The following is a 19878-nucleotide window of genomic DNA, read 5'->3' on the forward strand; positions in this document are numbered from 1 at the left end:
ACTTGCGTGGTCTTTCCTGTCCCTGCTTGCTGGGTGGCGGCGTTGAGGAAGTCTGATATATATAACATTTTTAATTCTGCAGCAGTGCCACCTATTAATGTCTTTGATGTAGCTTCAAAGAGCCTGGTTATAGTTATTTCACAGTCTCATCATTTTAGAACTGAAGCATTTTCAATATTATGTACAACGAAGCCACAGTTGTTGCTTTCCTTTTTTTTATCTTGTGCAACTAACAGCCATTGACAAAGCCAATAACCCTGGCTTGTTCTAAGTATAATGTTACTTATTTTATTATATATCTGGATGCAATGACAGAAGCAGCAAAATACCAGTCGGGCGGTACACTAGACAAAAAACAAAATGTGTAGCATGTGTTTTTGAGCCACGCTCATAATTACATCGGCCAAGCCCCTTTGAGAGAACCTTCAGTTTTTCATCCCACTTAAAGCCCTTGGGAGGGAGCAGGGAAGTGGCAAGAAACAAGTCGTCCTGTTCTTAATTTGGATTGGACTGAGATAAATGAAACTAATGGAGGTGTGGGGATATGGAAGAAGACCTTGCATTACTTTAACTATATTTCAAAGAAGGAGTGGCAAGTACAGGGAGATGGGCATGGTACATACACGGATGTCTTAAGACACCTGCTTTCCGCAATTACTTTGCCTGTTCATGGTTATGAGGTGGAGACGATGGAAATCAATATGTGACACCACATTACTAATTATCAGAAAGTTTATTTTCCTTCCACATTGGGGTACCAAAACACTCAGGCTTCACTCTTGTCGTTCGTACTCTAGAATATGACTTGGAAGCAACCTGTGTAAAAACAAAACATATTTGTGCACTTTTGCTCCTATACGAACACATATGTATATAACGAGCAAATTACCTATCCTTGGCCTTAACAACAAATCTAGATAAAGCGTTGTAATGAATTGCACCTAACTCCTTGGCCTCCCTAACAGGCAATATATCAGAATAGCTTGGATTTTAATGGTTACAAAATATTAAAGCTCTCATACTGAAGTTTAGCCCCGGTGAAAACACATACATGTTTACCATTTTTCTTTTAACTTTTGGTCGTGCAGCTGCTGACATGTTTGTCGAACAAAAGTATCTCAGGTGTCAACCCTCTAATTAGAAGACCACTCCGAAGCTCCGTCAGGAATGAAAAGCGTTGGGATTACAAAGGTAAACACCTGCTCTCCACATCCTGCTGCTGAGCAACAAGCAAACAACAGCGCCGTGCAGGCCTAAGATGGAAGACTAATTGGTGACTCTACAAACCCGACGGTCTATGTCTCAAAACTTGGTTTTGTCACCATCCTACGAACTATACTTATAACACTAGCACACAGTTTCGTACCATGTTCATAGAAAAACGAAACATGTGACTACTATATAAAATTAATCAACCAATATATCGCCCTCTATCTTCGTATCCTTATAACGGACGGTGTGAAGGGATATAATTGTTATTAATTTCTTTCAAGCATTCAGCTTTAGTTGTCTATATTGCTGATGTTTGTCCTCCAAGCCGGGTCTGGTGGCTCAGTGGACTAATGCATTTACTACAGGAGTCGGTGTTCGATCACATGGTCACAGGTTCAAATCCCACTCAGCCTTTCATCCATCGGAGGTCGATAAAATGAGTACCAATGAGTTGGGTAACAATAAACATCTGTTATTCAGCGCCAAGATACCTCTGGGTGAACGTGTGCTTTAAAATACACATGTTATGTTACGTTATCTAATGCACAGAGAAACACTTTAGGAGAACATGAAAACAAAAAGGAGGCCTTACTTACCTGGAAACCATAATCAAATGCTGTGCTATGAAGCAATCAATGAATTGCTACGTTGATGAACACGAGGTCTAGTTGCCCAGTCTTGGTAGTTTAAATAAAAGTTGCATTGGAGAAGCAATAGAACTGAATAGAAAGTTACTTAGGCAAGATTGTACATACTAGTTTGTGTGTAGGCAGGAGATCTAGCCTTAACCTTTTCAGTTGACGATGATCTGTCAATAAACATGCTTGATGGGTGCCTTGCATAGATTGGGCAGCAGAGAATCAGATCCCATTTGAAACAGAGGCAGTGTGGAAAAGATGTGCCTTTGATGCTGTGCGACTCTTCAGGACCTGTGTCCCACCTTTTATGTAGTAAGAGTGAACTCCAATGGTTAGAGCCATGTACGCAAAGTGATCTGACTCTTACTCATTCTGATTTTGTTATGCTTAAGAACAGATATTTGCCCAATGGGTAGGGAGCACATCCATTAGCAGGGCGGTGTGGTAGGGATGGAACACCTAACTGAGGGAGCTCATGAATGAGTAGCTGTGCAGGTGAAATATTATCAAACTCCGTTATGTGAGGTACCCGGAACAGAGGGTGACAAAGGATGGCAGCAAGACATTCCCCAATGTTTACTGGGGTAATTTTTTCTGGGGACATTGTTGAAACTTTGAATGGTAATCATCAATAAAGCCATTGTATTCCAAGTGTAATTTAAGCTCAGATAAACCACCATTTTAATCCCCCCCCTAACACAGTGGACCTGGCATAAAGCCAGTAGATGGGCATGACCTCTGGATCGGCATTCAATTTTTTGTTCAAAATGTGAGAGACTGTATGCGGTTATGTAATCAAGTATTTATGACCTGGGTTAGGTGGTACAACGGATGGGGTCACGGTGGTAACCCTTACAGTGAAGATGTATACTTCTTGAATAACAAACATTAATGTTGTGATCTCTACAAACATTACAGTTACAGGTTGAAAGTGGGACTGAAGTGGGCAGTGGCACTATGATTCAATCAAGGTTCATAATGAGAGCTGGTTGACATCATGCATGCCAAGACTGATTAGACTTTGTCATGAAGAAAGAAACCATGTTACCACATAGAATAGGGGGGCACAAGCTATAACAGATGCGGCAGGTTGAATGGCATCAACTCCTGGTTGACTTGAGTTTTTCTTGAGAGTGTATTTTACTTGCCATGCAAAGTGTAAACTGCAGAGAATGAAGTGCCATAGCAAAGTCATCAACAAGATAGGCAATCGCAGTACTTCAAGCCAACCCAGGAACCCCCATCAGACACTGAAATTAATAGAGCCAACATGGGGATCATGACTGGAGCAACTCCATGGTATCCAATTGAGGTGTCACATTTCAGTGTTTCCATTATTGAAGTGATAGAGCCCCTCTTTCTGTTCCTGATATTTTCTTATAGAGACACTGATCCTGCTGTTCACTATATTGTGACTATTGGTCTAACACTACCAAGGGTGTGAAATAAAGATGTAACAATATTGCTGAGGCAATGGGACATATATCCAGGGAAGATTTTGCTACATTAGTGACTCGTAAATTCAAGCCCCAAGAAACAAGAACATGAGATGTCCAATCCCAACATGCCAATATCATCTGCCAAGTCCCACTTCACATACTACAACAGGTCTTGAAAAATCTACTGACACTTGTGTTAGTCAGAATGTATAAGGCAAGCTATTTGTAGGACCTATTGGCCCCCTTCAGGCAAGAGAACTTGAGCTGGCAACAACAGGTTTTCAGTTCATTCAGAAAGTGAATGCGCAATAAGGGAGCCTTTAAACATTGCTTTAATCTTGTCACAATTCTTGTGTCATCAAAGATCGAGGTCAAATGTCATCTTACATTTTCTAACATATTGCTGCTTATTTTATCCTGGAAATGTATGTTTACTTTTCTTTCTCACACTGCAAGGTTAAAGGATTTAATACAGTGAACTGTCTTACAATCATGCGGAGGTACAGGGACTGTGAAATGAAAGGCAGTAGAATGTAAAAAAAAAATTCAAACATTTAAATATCTTGTAAATTAACTGTAGGAATTTTCTAAATATATCAGCAGGTAGAAAATCATATTTTTTACTGTAATTTAGAAGTGTGAGGGAAACAAAGATTTTAACATCAGAATACTTTGCTAGGTAAATAATAAATATATGCTGAATCCCGATTTCCACATATTACCATTTGTACACTATATCATTTTATCAGTAAAACTGCATGTCAGTGGGAACGTTTGTGGCCAGTTCAATGGAAAATGTGCTGTCTGTAAATGACAGTGCTCAAGCACATAATACTTAAGTAAAATATTTACTAGAAGTTAAAGTTGTTAAACATAAACCTAGAAGCATTCCATCATGACAGTGCTATTAATAAACTAAGAGGCAATTCAGGAGTCATGTGTACCCTATATAAGTGGGCTAGATTCGTATTACATGTAGCAAAGGTTTAGTTTATTAAATCAAACAAAATATTTTTGTACACGCTGAACTGACATATTTGAAGGTACTCTCATATATGATTATAAACAAAAAATGTGACTGCAAAATAAAATATTTGCCTAGGATCACACAATTTGAGACCAGTGCACGAGTCAAGAACTTTACAGTTAGGTTGAGTAGATTATTTAAAAGTCACCAGATATGCAGGTCTGGTAAAATGTTATGATTTTTCAAGGCCTGCGCGACAATAGATGTATTCTGCTTTCCACTTTTTAGAGTTTGGAAAAAGAAGGGCAATTTTTAACAATGTCGACTTCTACTCACTGGGGCAACCTACTTGGTGACAGAATGTCTCAAGGCAAATTTAGATTTATAAAAAGTCTTAAACCATGTTTCTTATCCCTGAAATTTAGTATTTCAGTTCCTTCCATTTATCTAACCCAACTAATTAATGACAAATGGGCATTCAAATGCCAAAGAACAACCATCAATATTAGAAAGTAGCGCGTTAATGTGTCTAGGTTACCTTTCCAATTAACAGGGTCAACAGTGGAAGAGCATGAATTAAATGTAGCTCCAGGAGACTAAAGGGAACTAGGAAAAGGCAGCATTAACATTTATCAGTGTTGGTGATCATGGGGCGAATGTCTAAAAAAATGCATATCTATCAAAAGAGGCTTTAAAGGATATTATTCCTAAGTGTTGAGATTAAATGATGTTGTGGGACATGGCACGACTAATACAGTTTGTTTAACTTTCCTACTCTTCTCCACAATATGCATCAGTCTAGACTCAAACATGAAGCCCAAAGTCAGGAATTTCTGAGAGAGACGGTAATAAAACTTTCTGCAGGGCTCAGAACCCAACTGCATCAGCCCCACTCCACTCTCTGACGACAAGCACCCATTTTCAATCTAGATATTCCTGAAAAAGATGAGATACATCCTAAATGAGGTCACTGCTACCGTGCTGTGTACACCAGTGCCTGGTTGGTACAGCACATTGCTGGCAAATATTGATGTAATTACCATCAATCGCTAAATACAGCAGCTGGATAAAATTTCCCGGTCACCCGTTTCTTGGATATTTCACCATTCCCCTTGTTCAGCAAGTCTAACATTGAGTACAAGAACGGCCGTTCTGAAAAAAGATTATACCCACTGGTGACAGCTGCCTATCAAGAAGTCTGTATACGACTGCTAAAAGGGACCAGGTCTGCATCGGAAGCATAGAGCACACTCCAATATTATTTAGCAACAAATGAAATGAATAATTTATACCAACATTGGTATTTCAAAAGCACCTTCAGGCAAGGGTGCTGCAGACCAAAGACTGTTCTTAGTTGTAGATCGACCCTTTAATGCTCTGCTGAGCAAATAATCTAGTAGGCAACGAACTGTTAAATAACACGTCATTTCTTGATTAAATACACTCATCAAACACCTATTGTATTTGGTATGTTTTTTTAAACATGCAGAAAGAGAAAAAAAAACACGACCATTCATTCACACACACCCTATTTGCAGCCTTGAACTTTGTCCAATATCGAGGCAATCTGCAGCATGTACGGGCATGCACAGGAAACGCCCACCACCCGTCATCGGCAGCTCCAACCTGCGTCTAATTCTAAGGCGAGTCTGCTTTAAGAAAAAGACGCATTTCCAACCAAAAAAAATATATGTAATTTTATTTCGCTTTTTGTACAAGCAGATGACAGGTAGATTTAACCTGCACGAATCCCAAAACGATTCAACCTGCTTAAAACACACCACTCAGCAATTACTAAAAATTAAGCAACGCCGTTTAAGCCCTTAAAAAAAGATACTTGGAAAAAAAATGTATGCATCAATAATGCACTCAAGTGAACTGTGAACCCCACGGAAGAAAACAACGCGCATGCCAATCACTTACAGTGCAGCTTACATCAATATGTCTACTGTCTTTCTTCTCTGCCCTCGTATGAACTGGAACGACTAGGTTGAGTCTGTCATCCCACAATCCTTAGCGAAAATCGTCACATCCCCTCCCGCCTCTACCTTGGCAGCCGGTCAAAGGAAAGGCGTAAAGAGCTATGTTTAATTAGCAGGAAGGTATAGACCGTGTGCGCTGTGAACGTAAACAGGCGCTTGACTGAACACGAGATATTTCATGGCCGTTCCTTCAGTAATATTTTCAGCCTAAAGGGCAATGCTTTCTTAACCATTTCACTTTTTTTCTCCGAGTCCGTAGGCACACCTGTCAACAACATGAGCAACATCTTACCGTGTGCCCGGGCCACCACACCACCCCTAAGTGCCCTCGAAAAAAAACGTACTAGCCAGGTGCCGATTTCATGCGGTGTTTTCACACCACTTAATGGACGAGGGCTGTTTAAAGCCTCGGGAAACGCGCTGAAATCAACTCTGCGTGCCACTGTGTGATAAGGCTCCTCACGGGGTGATCTGTAGCCACTATCGTGTGACACAAGGTGGCATCCTGCGAGTTGGCAGTTAAGCATTGGAGGAGCGGGAGATAAGAGCTCGTTAGCACAATGCTCTCCTGGTGCGGAATTACTTTGAACTCTGTGGTGTTTTCAAAAGCATTCAGTAGGCAGATCGTTTCTAAACAAAAATATTTACAGAAAGTACAGCGGACCTAAGTTTGCAATTAACGCCTTTGTCTGCATAGATGTTTTGATGGAAGCTGTTTCTCTGCTCACCGTATTCACACAAATCAGAATTTGTACTTTGCAAAACATGAGCACTTACAGGAGGAAATGTAAATTGAAAAAAACAAGCCCATTACACCGAGCCCTACTCTTCCTTGATGGAGCCCTTGCAAATCAGGTTTTACCTGTGTGTTGTGCCACGGGCCCTAGGCCCCTATGCAAATGAAATAAGGACATGAAGGTATAACTGGCCCAGGGCACTGTTCCTGTCCCCTTATATTGACAGGGTCACCTGACTGGTGCCGCTGTTGTACTGTAGGCTTAACGTAGAATTGCGTTTACTATTTGCAGAGGCCGCCGCACCCCCCCCGAAGGGGGGGGGGGGCTCAAGGGCCGGCGCCTTAACCCACGCCGAGCCCCAGTGGGGGAACCGGTTCTGGGCGCCCAGAAGCGGCAGGAAGACTTAACACCTCACAGGGGAGCATCCTGTTGGCACCAAGGAACCCCCAGCCAATAGGGTGTACAGCATGGTACAAACCCCCCAATGGGGGACCAGCTGCACGGAACGGACGAGCAGATGGGGGGGATATAAGCCATCGCTTCCCTCAGATAGCTCCTAATTTTCGTGGAGCGGGGGAAGCGGGGCACCTGAATTTTTGGAAGAAGGATAGGCAGTCTTTACTACGCCTGGAAGGGAAACCCGAATTTAAACTGAGGAAGCAAAGCCCAGCATGGCTTGGGGGATTTCGAGAATACGACGGAAGAAGGTGAGGTGCGCCCGCTCACAACCCCCCGCTCGATAATTCTCCAGCTGAAACCCTCGAGAGGCTTGCGGCAGTTTCAGGAGGAAGGCCTGCCTTTTCTCATCACCGGGGCAGCAAGTATCCAGTAGCCGCCTCTCGCCCCCCCCCTCAGAAGAGCATGCGGAGTTGGGGGGGGGGGGGGAGGTGGGGGCACCACTGGGCGAGAGAAGAGTGCTTGAAGTGCTGCGGCAGACCGGGGGAGAAGGTGGAAGAAACAACGCAGGCCCAGGGAAGAGCCCGCATATATCGATATCGGCGCAGGTCCCTCGAGGCGCAGCCTTTGTGGAGGCCCGACGGTCTGTCCGGGTCTTTGAACCTCGCGCAAGCCAGAAGCCCGGCTACCATGATGCGCGACCAGAACTTAAAGGGCCACGACGAGACGGGTCCGGAGGCCCAACATACGTCACCCGGCGTCCACGGACATCAGTGGAGGAGGCGCTCAGCTCCAGAGACGAGCTGTGGTGGCAAGGTGGGTTTTGCTGCGCTATCTGCAGCTAAGCGGGAGGTTCGCAGATAAAGGTCTTTCTTGGAATCCCAGCGAGTAAGGCGAGCGTTTTGCTTTGGTAAATTGGTTCACTTGTGTTTTTCTCCTCATGTATCCTTAACCTTCCTATTGTGAAGCGCTTTGACACCTTCGGGTAAAGTCCGCGCTATAATAATAATAGTAATAATTAAATAAATAAATAAAGTAAGGGAGCGAGGGCCGTAGTCAGCACTGAGGCTCTAAAGTCATGTGGTCCACCATACTTGTGAGGGGTGACGGGGGGTGAAGCCTCCATGAACGCCAGTAACCCACACACGCAATCTTTGGACTACAGTTAAAAGCAAAGGTATGGAATTGCTCACGGCCCCAGCTGAGAAGTATAACCCGTCCAAAATGGCTTCATGTGGTTGATTGGACGATGCCTCCAAGTAACGGGCGGCACGCTGTTGGCCTTAACCCGGTAGTTCTGCCTTAGCGATGCCCACTCGCTTTACCAGGGCCCTCATTAGGCATGGGCGGCCTCTTAATTCTAATAGGGCACCGGGCCAGTGGCGCAATGGATAACGCGCCGGCCCACGAAGCAGAAGATTCCAGGTTCGAGGCTCCTGGCTGGCACCACGCTGCAGCGTGCTCGCCTCTTTCCTGCGATAAGAAGTGCAGTGTAGATTTTAAGTAAAAGCAATTACGGCAGGTAGAAACTGCGATGCCCTACTGCCATCACTAAAATGGTGTTCATGCGTTCCACAGTGGCGCGATGACACTGGTAGGATAAGAATTACAGCCACTTATTATACCTCCTGACCAGAAACCTAGCTGATAGAGGAGCATGTGCAGCGCAAATGTACGTTTTTCTAAATCCAACCTGTACACGGTGCGGGCACTGCCGCTTTACAAACGGCATGGGGCGGACGTGGCGTAAGGGGCAGAGCCACCGACTTTGAGTCCGAGTTCGTGCCTCGGCAAAGATCCCGGGCCTCGAGGCTAAGCTCGGCGCCCACCAATGAGTTGAGTTTAGCCGGTGGGACTAAGGGAAGTTCTTTTGAAACAGTCAGCGCGTAAACGAATATAGAAAATGCTGCCACACGAAACTGCGTGCAAAAGGGGGAGGCCCAGGGGCGACACTTCTGTGAGGTTAGCGCGAAGTGCTGCTGAGGGGGAGGAACAGCGGATCAAAGGAATCCGCAGGAGCTTGTGAAATACTCGCCACTGGGCCAGTGAAAAGGGCGGCGTCAGCATCCTCTCGGGGGAGGGAGCGTTTCTGAGGAGGCGACTGCAGCACTGACACGCGCACGCAGAATGCAGTGTAACAAAACAACTATCCCATTGCAAAATGAGGAAACAGTCCCTCGTCATCACCATTACAGGCACCCAGAGGATGCACAATGACACATCAACCTTAGGGATATGTGACGGTGAGCGAGTATTTCTCCCAGAACTGAGCAAAAAATGCAAATGTCAATTCCTTAAGCCAGCAATTGACTGGGGGACAATAAAACAAGGTTTGCTAGGGTTAAAACCATCACGACACTTAGGAAGGCAAGTAACTTATGTACCAGGTTACAATAATGCTGCGTGTTGAAAGCCACTTGGCAGGGTAGCAGCAGTTCCCGTGCCATAATACGAGCGTTTGCACGTGTAATGTAACAGGTTTTCATAGAAGGCGCTCTAGTACCTTCGGGTCGAGCCTGCGCTGTATAAAAGCACCGAACTATAAGTAGAAGATACAAAACGCTTCGCAAGGAGGCGGGGGGGCATCTCCCAATATGCAAATCGCGTGCGTCCGAACAGTGCATCATCTAACAGGACATAGGAGTAGAATTAAGCATGCGCGCGTCATCTACCATCGCCGCGCGTCCCAGCCTTCTGGCGCCCGTCCAAAGGGGCCGGTCCAGTTGGTATGGTTTTAGGCACCCGGAGCCGAAATTACATAGCGCTGCCAAGGGAGCCCCAAGCCTGTATCACCAGGTGTCACTGGGGGCGGTAGTCAGCACAGGGGAAACACCAGGTTAAAGTGTTTGTTCACTGTGAAAGATGTTTGAGAAATTGTAGTTCTAGCATTCCAAAGGGCCTTTGAGTCCAGCGGATGTAAAACACATGCGGGAGTCCACGCAGTGGGCGCAATATCGGAACACTTTCCTTGCCCTCTGTTCCCAAGCGTCACATTTGTAGAGGCCCCATCTGGTGTATCAGTGGATTTCTGTACCCATCGCCGGAGCCGGTGTTAGGCCTCATGGGCACAGGTTCAAATCCCGGCGGGCCCACCCAGCCTCTCATTCATCTGGGGTCGATAAAAATGAATACGTAGTGGGGGTAACATGAAACAGCTGTCCTTCAGCAGCGAGGTGAACGCGCGTTCAAAAATACACATGTTCGGTTATGTCATGCTAATGAATCTGAACAACCGATCCAACCAGTCACTGCTAATGACCTCCGCCGACCCAGAGCCATGGCTGAGAGCGGCAGAATGGTAGCAAACTGTCGCACACCACCGCAAGTGCTCCAGTGGTACTGTGTTTGGAACGCCGGGCATTTTAAAGGGTTTAAAGTAGGCAAGGCTTTCTTGGGGCCTAACTACGTTACTTTAGCAAGCAAGAGAGCGATGCGTCAAAAAACAAGCAGGGGCGTGTTTTGAACAGCCGAGTGAGATTATATTGCGTGAGGAACTTGGTATATTGGTTGCGCATGCGTCAGTTACCTACTGTCTTGCAGCAAGCCGTGAGTTATTTAAAAAAAAAAAAAAAAAGAGAAGAGATATGAAGCTCTTATCGGTACCCTGTGGAGCAAGAAGATGCGAATAACACAACACCTACGGCCGTCAGATTTCATTATTAAGCGTGGTAACGCACAAAATCTCGGAAGGCCACAGTGCCTAGAAAGCCCCCGTTAATATTCAGCTCACACAGGGTGCTTAACTTCCAGGCAAGGGCTGTGTACAGGCGGACAGCTAACGCAGCATAGTGGTTGAGCGATTTGTAGAGGGATGTGATGATAAACACGCACACAGGCGGCTCTCACGCGGCAGACAGAGCCAAGCAGCGATTTAAAAAAAAATAAAAAAAATGTGGAGCGGAAGGCAGAGGGCTGCCGGGCACGCGTTGCCATTGAATACCGCAAGGAAACGAGAGGTGATTGTTGCGCCGGGTGCGAGTGGCCCCGAGCGCAGATCCTGCGCCCACCTCGGCGTGAAAAAGGGGGGCCGGCCTCACAAATGAAGGAATAAGCACAGCTGCGCGCAGGTCCACAAGGCCGGCTCAGAATATGTATGGCGGCTTTCACAGTGGGGTTTGCCAAGGTCGCTCAGACCCTCTCGGCCACGGCTGAGTGTGGCTGGCGGAAGGAGGAATGAGAGTCAGCGAGGTGCCGTCCGGTGACGCAATTGCGCACGTAAGCCACAAAAATCACGGGAGCTGGGGGGAGCCGCAGGAAGACGTGCGCCCCCCTGCGGCGTGGCCGGAATGGTTACAACGGATGGCTAAGGAGACACACCAACAGGGCGGTGTGTAGAAGTAGGCCACTCATTTTGGGATGCCGCACGGCAGGGTGAGGTGGCCGGGCCAAGAAGGGGAGTAGCGAACGGAGACGGCGTTCGCGGCCCAGACCCGGCCGGACGGCAGGGCACAAAAAGGTAGCGAGTTGGGCCTAACTCCTTGGAGATGCTACCCCTCCCTACACGCAAAGGGCGTGGGTGACCAGCTAAATGGTGGTCCCAGAGGTAACACGACAATGAGGACTACCTAGGATCAACGAAAGAACTGGTTTGGTAGGCGTGCCATCTACGAACTGAATGTACCACGATATTGATCTGCACAATATGATGATTTACATGTTTATGACCCAGATATGATTTATGACAATGAAAACGACATGTATGATTTATGACCCAGATATGATTTATGACAATGATGATGACATCTATGATTTATGACCCAGATATGATTTATGAAAATGATGGCATGTATGATTTATGACCCAGATATGATTTATGACCACGGCGATGGCATGTATGATTTATGACAAGATATGTTGTATGACATGTTTATGACCCAGATATAATTTATAGGATATTGGGTTGACATGTATATGACACAGATATGATTTATGAACCCAATAAAACTGCGGCCAACAACCACCACAACAACTACGACCTGGTTGGCTAAGTTATTGGGATGCCTGGGGTATTGGTCTTGGGGTAGATACTTCCCCACGGTATGGGGGAGTGCAGGGGTTATGGCCCTTGGAATGTGTCTGTGGAATTTCACGGGTACTGCCAGAGGCTTTGGGTATTGACATCACACGATTCAATGTCAGTTGGTGAATTGCGATGAAGAAGGTGTCTGGCGTTTCACTAAACTCAGTGAAGACTTGAAGGTGTGTTTGTGTATTCTTCACTACATATGCTGGTGACAAGCAAGGGATCAGCCAGGCACTTGCCCGGTGTGGTGTTACTGTGCAGCAGAACAACCTGTGTGTTCCCTTTGGGAGTGACAAAGCAGCTAATGGCTGCAGCTTACATCATGTGCAGCCTTTCTCACCCTTCTGTTGCAGTAACCCCCCACTCTTTTTTCCAGGTTTCTGATGCACTTTGACTTGATGTGCACTGGGTCCCTACTAATCAGGTTCTCAGGGATTATGCTTTTTCCCAAAACTGTACCTTTGTGCCCCCAATTGGCACCTCTTTGGCCACATGTAAGTCCCTTGTAAAATGTTCCATGTACCAAGGACACTGTGACAAGGAAAGGCCTTTAAGGGCAGCAGCACATATCGTGCCATCCTTAGAGGTCCTGTACCTTAACACACACACACTTCCTTTGCAGGCTGCATGTTTTGGTAAAGAGAAAAGCGAAGAGTCGACATGGGACACATACCTGTGTGCCATGCATGTAACTCACTGCCTATGGTATAGGTACAAAACCCTCTAGCTGGGTGCAACATAACACTGGTTAGGGTACAGTTGCATAATCACTGTACCCCTATGTGTCCATTCTTAGACATTGTAAGTGCAGTTAAGGCATAAAGAGTATATGGTCTGGGAGTTTGCCATTACGAACTCCACAGCACCATAATGGCTTCATTGAATTCTGGAACAATTGGTAGCAAACTCTTCAGCATAGTAAACCCACACTGATGCCAGTGTGGGATTTATTATACCATGCACTCAGGGGGCATTTAGAGATGCCCCCTGAAAAATGGCCAGCCTCTGGTGTGTTCCCTGACTGGTAAACACCAGCCTGCCACCACAAGACATGTTCTGGACCCCTGGGTTGGGCCCAGAAACAAAGCCTTTCCTGTGCGGAGGTGGCTGCACCCCCTCCCCCCCAGGTCAGGAAGAGCCACCTGTGGCAGGGGAGCTTCAAAGGCCTTGCTGCTTTTGTAACGCAAACCCCAGCCTCTCTTGCTTCAGGAGCAGGCCCCCTTCCTGTCTCACCCCTCTTTTTGGCAGGAGGACAGGTGGGAAAATTATAACAGCCTAGAAGGTGTGGTTCCAAAAGACCAAGGCAGCAGACCAGGTCAAGCACTACGGATCCTTATCGTTCTAAATTCTGGATGGTGCAAACTTATTCCTACACCTGCTACCATTAGGTGTATAAATCAGAGATACACAAACATGAGATGGAAGGTGCACACAATTAGAGTCCAAAAGAAAGTGGTATATTTTATATCTTCTTTATTTAACAGTATTCGTCAGATACAGGCACAGCCAACGCGTTTCGTTCCATTTGCCTTGTGGAACTTCGTCAGGGCGAATCTATTCAGTTTGAAGTTGTCAACCTATTCGGACAGAACCGTGTGGATCAACAGCAGGTGGCAATTGTTGGTTAGAGGCATATGACCTTCATATATTATAAGGCGGTGTTCACACTAAGTGCGAGTGAGTCAGCCCAGTAGGTATCCCAACGTTATGTTCAATAATTTTCAGGGTTTGGCAGATTTCAGGTACTCGATACAATGGTATTTCGAAGTTGAGCCCGGAAAGGGCACAGAGTAAAGGCGTAGAAGACACCGGTCTGCAGTGTGGCGCGGTGTTCGTGGTAATAACCACAGAGCACCTGTAGTCGGGTGCTCGGGTTCAGTAGTCTTGCTTGTAGCGGCGTCCCCTTTCCGGAGAACAAAATTACGAGGGCAACAAGAAATTTCCCCTGGGAACCACTAGACTCCCCGGTGGGCTTTTGCTCAACTTCGAAATACCATTGTATCGAGTACCTGAAATCTGCCAAACCCTGAAAATTATTGAACATAACGTTGGGATACCTACTGGGCTGACTCACTCGCACTTAGTGTGAACACCGCCTTATAATATATGAAGGTCATATGCCTCTAACCAACAATTGCCACCTGCTGTTTGATCCACACGGTTCTGTCCGAATAGGTTGACAACTTCAATCTGAATAGATTCGCCCTGACGAAGTTCCACAAGGCAAATGGAACGAAACGCGTTGGCTGTGCCTGTATCTGACGAATACTGTTAAATAAAGAAGAAGATATAAAATATACCACTTTCTTTTGGACTCTAATTGTGTGCACCTTCCATCTCATGTTTGTGTAGCCTAGAAGGTGTGCCCACCTCTGCCAACCCCACCCCTCAGGTGGGGGAGGTGAAGCCCACACTTCTGTGCCCGCCATTTTGCAGATGGCAGGCCCTCTCCAATAAGTGTTAGGGATTGTGCCCACTCCCCCACACGGGGTGAGCACGCCAACAATGTAGTCACCAGTCAGTAGCCCAATGGCTATTAACCTTGAGACCTCTAAAATGCCCCCTAAATACAGTATTTAAGGGGCAGCCCTGAACCCAGAAGGCAGATTCTTGCAACCTACGAAGAAGGACGAAAGAAGACGAACAGCAGAGGAGACTGCAAAGAAGAACTGACTTGGCCCTAGCCCTAATGGCCTGTCTTTAGTTTCCAGATATCCAGCGCCAAATATCGCCTTTTTTCTGCATCCAGGGACCTACAGTACCCCTGGGAGGACTGCCTGCCTTCAACAAAGACCTGATCTCCTGTGAACAGCAGCTTTGTTCAAAAGAATCACCAAATAAAGCCTGCTGAGGGCAAAGAAACCCTACTCCTGGAACCACCACTGCACCTGCTGCCATGACCCGAGTTCGAGTGGCCCACCAGTCCCAGCAAGGTCCCCAAGCACTCCAGAGTTCGAGTCCACTGTGGGTTGACCCCCCCTGGACTCCCTGACGTCGCCTGCAGCCTCTGCACGGAGACCCCCTCAACCACGAATGACCCGGTAAGGTGAAATCCGACCTCAATAGGCACCCATGCATCCGGCCGCCCTGCACCATGATGTGCACCCACATCCCGAGCCCACAAACTTACCTGCCCAGCTGTTGGTTCCTCCCGGAACACTTCCTGAACCAACATTGCAGCCAAGACCACCAAACCGGCAACTCCCATTGAAAACAGGGCACCTAAAGCCAAATCAGCACCCTGCAACCGGCTGCCTCTGTGCCGCTGTTGGTTGCACTTTGTGTGCTAAGTCGGATCCTCCTTTGTCCCGAGCTAAACCTTAGGAGCTTTGCTCCCACATCCAAGTGGCATGCCCATGAGCAGCCACCAACCAGAGGTCCTGTATCCCCCATTGAATAACATTGGGCTTCATTACTCTGCACCCGGCCACCCTAGTGCCACTGAGGGTGCTCTTTGAGTCCATCCTTGACCCTGGGGGAACTCTAGCTCTAACCTCAGAAATCCCACTCCCAAGACTGATTACTCCCCTTTAAACCGATAACCTGATTTTCTCCCATAGGACTGCATAGACTGGTTTTCTGTTGAAAAAGTAATGTGTGGAGTTGAAAATTTTATGAAAGCCTAAGAAACTGTGTTTTGACAAAAACCGACTTATTTACCTTTCATCCAGGAAATGTCCCAGTGTGATATAGGCATATCAAACTGAGTAGAAAAAGTAATCCTGAAAAGTAATCCAAAAGTACTTACAACTGTATTTGCATATTTTGCAAACCTGTAAGGAAAGTCAATATTCATCCAGCTTTTTTTAACAATCTGTCTTGAAAAGTACAACCATATTTACCTGTGCCAAGTCCTACTTGGTTATATACATAAAAATACACCAAAGAAATATTTTTGATACAAAAAATTAGTCTGAGTTCAATCTTTGAGTGTGTGATACAATTCTTTTTGTTTATAAAGATTTAATTAAGTCATATGCAGTATAAAAAAGCAGCATCGAAAAGCACATGCAATTAAGAAACAAACAGAACCTCTTGTGGCTATCTTGCATATATAAAATTGCAGCAACAGATCACTGAATAGTATATCATAGTGAGGTATCACACATACAACCAAAGGATAAACACTTAACATTCCGCATGTTAAGGGGCCTGTTCAGCAGTTCTCAAGTACTGTAACAGGGGCTACCAAATGTCATTAGGATTAGAAGAGGTTGGAAGTTCCTCTGCCTTTAACACTAGGTTCTCTCGGCAGCGCACTAGATCCTTAAGTCACTATGCAACTGTAGGCCCAGCCGTACCATCCCACGTCATTGCCACACGTCTCTTAGCCAAAAGCAGAGCCACTCTCACAAATTTGCTTGTTGCACCTTTTAGGAATGGCACCAGGCACAGTAGACCCACATGTGGAGAACACTGCAATGCAAAGTCAATCATATTAGATAATTTACATATCACGTCAGCCCAGAACACCGCTACCCTATGGCACATCCAGGCTAGATGCCAGAATTCTGCAGCCGCATTACCACATTGTTTGCATGCATCAGTATCCCTAAGCCCATATTTAAACAATTTGTATGGAGTGTAATAAGCTTGATGTATGTATATGAAGTGTATTATGCAGAGGTTGCCATTGGACGTTAGGGCACCGGTTAGCTGGCAGCAGTGCTCCCAATCCTGCTGTGTCAGTAGTGGAACCAAATATTCATTCCATTTGTCTATACTTCTGTTATGCCACAGGGGCTTCTCAGCCTGGGCATCTTGATAAAGTTTGATGAGAAGCTTGCGTCGTGTTGCGCTAATGAGCCTGGTGTGCAAAGTTTGCAATGTGGGTTGCTCCCCGGGAAAAGTATGATAGTGTGCTTGCATTTCATTTTTTAACCTGTGGAAAAGGAATCCAAATAACAATATCTTATTCTGCACATAACTGAGATTGTCATCCGTCAAGAAAACACCATTAGGATGTAGGTCCAGCATTTTAGTTATCCCCATTAGCTTTAGCGTATGCATAGCTCCCATCTCATGTGTCACCGACAGATCCGAGTGAAATGCCAGCGGCAATAAAGGGGAGTACATTGGCAACTTTCCGGTCATAAGACCTATCGCCTGCCAGGCCACTATTGTAGTATCAACAGTGTTAATCTCTGAGCGGGGGGTTTGTCGGCGAGCATGTGTCAATATAGAGCTCAAGGGAATAGGGTGCACATCACCATCCTCCACCCACCGCTATGTGTGGAATAAAGTCGTGAGAGCCAATCCAGTAGTGCGCGTATTGCGCATGAAGGCACAAAAACTACAAATAAAGATCAGGCACTGAAGCCCCTGTGCTTGTAGTCCAAAGTGAGGGTTTCCCAGCTCACACAAGCTTGCTTGCCTCCCCAAACCAACCGGAGAAGCAGGGAGCGTTCCGTGCTAAATAATTATTGGGTTAATGTTAATGGTATGTTTTAGAAATGGGGGTCTCTAGTTGGCAATGGTTTGCACCTTTATCCAAACAGGGTGCCTTGCTTCTAGTCAGAGTAAGGGGCTACACTCCTAAAATAACCCCTGCCCCCCCCCCCCCTTGGTAGCTTGGCACAAGCAGACAGGCTTATCTCAGAGGCAGTGTGTAAAGCATTTTTGAACACATACAGTAATACAGTGAAAACACTACAAATGTACACCACACCAGTTTAGAAAAAGAAGTAATCTTTACTAGACTTAACACAAGACCAAAGGACAAAAATCCACAATACTGTGAACAAAAATAAGCCTTTAAAATGGTAGAAAATAGCTTTGTTCAATGTAGATGGTATATGCAACACTTTACTCTCAAAGTACCTTAGATGTGTCACGCAAAACAAACAAAAGGGTCGCAGGGAACTTGATGCGCCGTTCCTTACACTCAGGGGAGTGGATGCGTCGGTTCCTTACTGCTGGGCAGGGGAGTTGAGGCTTGCTTCCTTAATGTGTGGGGAGTTGATGCTTCGTTTCTTACTGCGGCCCGGTGACAATGCAACAAGATGGTGCCGCGATGTGATGATCCTGTGCAATGCGACACAAATGGCGTCTTTGAGGTGATGCAACAAAGTTGGATGCGATGAGTGCACGGCCGACGTCCGTGCGGCGAACTTGGTAACTTCTGAGCTGCGACAGGCCCTGTGACACGCTTCTCCTGTGATGCGACAGCGACCTCTGCGGCGGCGACACGCTTCTCCAGTGATGCAGTGGCGGCACGCTTCTTCAGCGATACGACGGCAACTGCTGCAGCGGCGACACGCTTCTCCTCGTTGCGCAGGCTTCCAGCTCCCAGCAACACGCAGTCTTCTCAGAGGGCCCAAACAACAGCAGGCACCTCTCTGCAGGTAGAATTCCCAGCAAGGGAATTCAGGGGAGCTGGTGGTGAAGTCTTGTATCCCTGAGACTTCAAGCCGGAGGCAAGCACACTTCAAGCCCTTAGATATTCCTCTTTAAGATTATGAAAAGTTCACAAAAAAGTCCTTTTCCCCTTTCCTTGGCAAATAAAGTAACCACTGCTCAACCCCGACAAGACCGAGCTGGTCTTGATCGGGGGCACCCCACATCCATGGACCTCCAACTTCTGGCCACCAGGTCTTGGCCTACCTCCCCGCCCTGTTGACTCTGCAAAGAGCCTGGGAGTTATTATTTGTAAGGACCTCTCGATGAAGCCCCACATTAATGCAGTGGTCTCTTCTAGTTTTTTCCACCTCCGAAAGATCAGCAAGATTTTCCTGCTTCCTCACTACGGAGGCCCTTACTTTGGCCCTTTTGGCCCTTGTAATCTCCAGGATCGATTACGCCAACTCTCTCTACGTTGGCATCCCCGCATATCAGTTGAACCACTTGCAGCTGGTTCAAAACCAGGCCGCGAGATTGATTTTTCACCAGCCTTGACACCATCACGTTCGCCCCCTGCTCAAAACCCTCCATTGGCTTCCGGTAGCCAAACGGTGCGAATTTAAAATCAGCTGCATCACCTTCAAAGCCTTGGCCGGCCTCGCCCCGGTTTTTATTTCCTCTCTTCTCCATCATTACTGCCCATCGTGCAATCTCCGCTCCTCTCATCTCGCCTTGCTTACGACTCCTACTTTTAAACGCAGGAAGCACGGGGGCCTTAGATTCTCGTTCCTTGCCCCCACCCGCTGGAACGCGCTCCCTCTGGAGCTCAGATCCACTACCACTTATGCCCATTTTAGATCTCTTCTGAAAGCTCACCTATTCCATATAGCTTATGACTAATCCCTCTTTCCTCTGCTGCCTTAATTGCTGAACGTTCGTCCTCCTTTGTTCACAGCGCCATGAAACCGTTGGGTGTAAGTGCGCTTTACAAGCTTTTTTAACATAACATTTAACATAACACTGCAGGCCAACCCCAGAAATAGCAATCAGCACAGGGGCAGTCGCCTCCTTTAGCTTCCTTGGTTCTACTCCTTGACAAAGGTTTGTCTTGATTCCCAGAAGTAATCTTATGTTCTGGGGTCTGG

General features: G+C 46.4%; 1 protein-coding gene across 8 annotated transcripts in view; it reads right to left on the bottom strand.

Moving 5' to 3' along the window:
• Positions 1–6229, bottom strand: part of MACROH2A1 (macroH2A.1 histone) — a 198593-nt gene extending 192364 nt beyond the window's left edge. For 4 of the 8 annotated variants that reach the window (XM_086931512.1, XM_086931508.1, XM_086931510.1 and 1 more), the window contains exon 1: positions 6192–6229. The gene's annotated coding sequence lies outside the window, so the exon portion shown is untranslated. Of the gene's footprint in view, positions 1–6179 lie in introns of all 8 variants that reach the window. The other 4 variants (XM_086931511.1, XM_086931507.1, XM_086931509.1 and 1 more) reach the window with 1 other exon arrangement.
• Between the last annotated feature and the right edge of the window lie 13649 nt (positions 6230–19878).

Source organism: Lissotriton vulgaris, chromosome 7, assembly GCF_964263255.1.
Source record: "Lissotriton vulgaris chromosome 7, aLisVul1.2, whole genome shotgun sequence".
NCBI lineage: Eukaryota > Metazoa > Chordata > Amphibia > Caudata > Salamandridae > Lissotriton > Lissotriton vulgaris.